Consider the following 4,130-nt stretch of genomic DNA (forward strand, 5'->3'; position numbering starts at 1 on the left):
AAAATCCAGATCCTACAACTGAAACCAAGACAAAAATCTAGACCCTAGAACAGCCCAGGACAAGAATCCAGATCCTAGAACTGATCCCAGGACAAGAATCCAGGCCCTAGACCTGACCCCAGGACAAGAATCCAGACCCTAGAACTGAGCCCAAAACAAAAATCTAGACCCTAGAAGTGACCCCAGGAAATTTGCACTGCCAGATGAGGAGTGCTTCCTAAAAAAAAAAAAAAAAAAAATAAGGGAATACTCTTTTGAAAAAGCTCCTGCATAATCAGTGACCAAGCTGAGCGTGACAGCTTATCTGTCACCTCAGAATAAGCCATGGAGCACTGGATCTCCCAGCCCCATCTTCTGGCACTGTGTCCCTCCCCCAGGAAGAACAGCAGAGGTACATTGGTGCCCATGGAAATGAAGTCACAGAATCCCAGGATCACTGAGGTGGGAAAAGATCTCCAAGGTCGCTGAGTCCAAGCTGTGGCCAATCCCCACCTTGTCAGCAGCCCAGAGCACTGAGTGCCACATCCAAGCCTTCCCTGGACACCTCCAGGGATGGATGGGCACACCAAACGTCCCTGAGCAGCCTCTGCCAATGCCTGGCCACCCTTTCCATGAGGAAATTCCTCCTGATGTCCAAAGTCATGGATGAAGTCGTTGTGAGGTCTGTCCATTCCCTCGCTGCTAGAAGACCATCCTGGTCCTATCAAAATCAATCACCACTGTCCTGGAGACAAGTCCTGTCTCGTATTCAGGTGATTTGGTCTACAAATGGTTAAATTTGGGGTTTTTGGGTTATCATGGAGAGGAGTCCCTGAGCAGCCTTTGGCTGGTGAGGCTCCATCACTGAGGTACCAACACAGGGCACCCAGAGCAGCCCCTGACCATGAGCCCTCGTCTTGCACACCTTTAATATCCTGGCACGCTAAGGTTTGTCTCCAAAGAAGTTGGAATATCCACGTGCTCTGGAAATGGAGGCAAGAAGGGAGGTTGGAGATGGAAAAACACAAACAAACAGGAAAAAAAAATCAAGAATTTAAGCTGTGAGAGGCAATAGTACCTCCTGCAGAGACGGTAAACAGAGATGAGTTGTTTCCAAGGAATACCCAGTAACAGATCCTGGAATCAGTGAAAGCTCAGAGTAAACAGGGGGAGGGAGGCAGGAGCATAAAACGTATCACATGAACAGAGAAAAATTAAATGAATCTTTTCCTTCTTGTCTTCTTGATTATCATTGTTCATCTGAACATCAAAATCACATAATATTGTGTGTCTGGGGAAAGATAAATCACATTGCCAGCAGGAAATGGGCTGGGAGGAGCACTCCAAACCCTCATTTGTCCTCAATCTGCTTCAAACCCTCAGCTGAAACACAGTGGGACAAACCTTGAAAAGAGTCAGGCACTAGAGATGATGGGGCACGTGGAAAAATCAGGTGCAGACTGGAGCACCGTGACTGGGAATAAATTTCTGAGGGAATTTGGAGGATTAATATTTAGGTGGCCTGTGGGAAACCCTTTAGGGGGATTTGCCAATCAGAGGATTAGGCTTGAGCTTCCTGGAGCTCCATCCTCTCTGAGGGGCAGGAAATTTGCCCTGTGAAAAAGAAGCACCCAAAAATCTCAGGCTGCTTTTGATAATTGGAGGATTTTTGTCAAGAAAAGGTTGAAGCCAGAAGTTGGGATGCATTTGAGGTGTTTGGGCTGGGTTGGACTCCATGATCTTGAAGGTCTTTTCCAACCCAGTCATTCTGAGTTCTGTGAATTTTATTGTCCTGTGTAGCAGATAAATTCCCACCTCTCCTCCACTTGGTTGGAGGTTTCACATTGCAACCATTAAAGGGCTTGAACATTGCAGGGATGCAGGGGCAGCCCCAGCTGCTCTGGCAATTCCAGCCCAGCCAGCAATTCCTCATGGCCAAGATCCCATCCATGGCTGCCCTCTGGCATTGGCAGCCATTCCCTGGCTCCTGTCCCTTGTCCCCAGTCCCTCTGCAGCTCTCCTGGAGCCCCTGCAGGCACTACAAGGTCCCAACAAACTCTCCCTGAAGCCTCCTCCCAACAATCCCAATCCTCACAGGAGCCGTGTCCAAGGCTCAGCCTGGCTGATCTCTTTTCCCATCTGTATTTTAGGACGTGTTGCATTACCTGTGATTGTTTTGATGAAGGACCAGGGCATCAATCTGGATTTTGGTGGGACAGGAAGCCACCCTTAGCACCCATGGGTCGAACAAAATAGGGGCTGTGCCAACGGGTGTCACTGTCACATTTTCTGGAAAAATCTCTTTGCTCAGGATTTCTCTCCTGGGAAGCTGAGAAGCCTCAGAGAAAAAAGAGAAAAGTGATTGTCTGATTGCTTCTCCTGTTTTGCTACTTTGGAATGTGTTTGGACATTGTTTACCCACAGGTGATTGTTTCATTGGTTTCTGCTGTGAATTATTTTGACTTATCGGCCAGTCAGTGCCAAGCTGTGTCGTGCTCTGGAGAGAGTAATGAGTTTTCATTATTATCTTTTAGCCTTCTGTCTGTATCCTTTCTGTATTCTTTAGTGTCCTTTAGTGTAGTTTAGTATAATATAATATAATATAATATAATATAATATAATATAATATAATATAATATAATATAATATAATATAATGCAATATAATAATAAATTAGCCTTCTGAGAACATGGAGTCAGATTCATCATTCCTCCCTTTGTCTGGAAACCCCACAAATACAAGAAATGGGGACCCCAAACCCACCCAGCTGTTGGGGAGGAATGTGGGGAGGAAATTCTCTGCTGTTCTCAGGCTTGCCCAAGGGCAGACAACGAGGATGGGCATGGGGATGCTCTCCTCTGTTCCTGCTGCTGACTGGGAATGTCTGGCTAGAGGTTCAGCTTTAAACCTCTGTGTTGGTGGCTCAGCAGTGCAGCCATGCCCCCATTCTTCCCTGCATCCCCTGGAGGTTTGAGCTCCCAGCACTGGAAGCTCCAGCTTCCAATCCCTCCATCACAAGGCACAATTATATTTGGAAGGCAGGAGTCAGGTACAGATCCTCCTCACATTTCCTGCTGCCTTCCCCTATGGCCCATTAATTCCTGTGCTGTGTTATCCATCTTCCACAAACTTCCCGGGGCTGGAACCTTGCTGGGCTGTGTTGGTGCCTCTGGATAAATCAGCCAGAGGTGCCCAAGCTCTGCAGCCCCAGGGCTGAGCACACTTTGTCACAAAGGCCACGGGGTCACCAGTGATGCTGTAACTAAGCCAAGGCTCCACCAGCTGAGCTCCAGCCCGGGAGCCCTGCTGGGAGAGGTGACAGGCAAAGCTGCCCCTCTCCTTGTCGTGTCACAGGGCTGAGGTTTGGCTCCCCAGGGCGTGTGGGGACAGTCCCTGCCCCAGGTTGAGCTGCTGTGACACCTGCAGTGCCCATAGGCCAGCTCACTGCCATTAACAGGAAACCCTGCACAGCTCGCTCTGCTCCCAGCTCCTGCCAAACCACCTCTCCTTGCTCGCTTTTCAGAGCAGCTGAACTGGGGGAGAGGAGTTTGGAGCCAGGTGTGGGGAGGAAAACTGGCAGCACCATCAGCACAGGTCGCTGAGCGTGTCTGAGCATCCCTCAGGCTCTGGGCAGCACATCTGACACTCCCTGTCCCTCACAGGGGCACCCTGCACTGGGATTTCATGAGGTCCACCCCAGGGCTCTGTAGGGAGATGTTTTTAGATACAAAAAAATGGTTTTTTCTGTATTTTTTGAGCTGCTCTGGGCTTGGCCATTGAACCTCTACAAGTGGCTGCTCTCACTGCTGTTTACAACCACTCCATGGGAGCTCACCCTGCTTCCCTGCAGGAATTTGTTGCCTTGGTAGTGAGTAAAGCAAACTCAAACTGCTTTAAGGGGAGATGAGTGTGAATGTGTGATGCAGTCCCCACAAACCAACCTCTGAGTGGCTCCCACTCAAACACACTCATTGAACTCAGATCCTTTTCTTGTCCCCCTGCTCCCAATTCCCCACCTTCCCCCAAATCCCACACCCACAGTTTTCCAGAGGACAGATGTGTTTATTTGCACGGTGCCAGGCTGTGATTCCTGGCTTTTTTTTCTGCATTTTTTTCCTGGTTTTTGGGGTTTTTTTTGAAGCACTGGGCGA

General features: G+C 48.9%; 1 long non-coding RNA gene across 3 annotated transcripts; it reads right to left on the reverse strand.

The window, feature by feature from the left end:
- Nucleotides 1-407: 407 nt before the first annotated feature.
- Nucleotides 408-3,145, reverse strand: LOC135301208 (uncharacterized). Of its 3 annotated transcripts, XR_010362937.1 has the most exons (4): nt 3,046-3,145; nt 2,402-2,476; nt 905-2,317; nt 408-700 (listed from the first exon to the last, which is right to left on the reverse strand). It is a non-coding gene; the product is annotated as an uncharacterized LOC135301208 (long non-coding RNA). The 3 variants fall into 3 exon arrangements; XR_010362936.1 differs by having other exon boundaries at nt 408-2,308; XR_010362935.1 differs by having other exon boundaries at nt 408-2,317.
- Between the last annotated feature and the right edge of the window lie 985 nt (nt 3,146-4,130).

This window comes from Passer domesticus, chromosome 5 (genome assembly GCF_036417665.1).
Source record: "Passer domesticus isolate bPasDom1 chromosome 5, bPasDom1.hap1, whole genome shotgun sequence".
Classification (NCBI taxonomy): Eukaryota; Metazoa; Chordata; class Aves; order Passeriformes; family Passeridae; genus Passer; species Passer domesticus.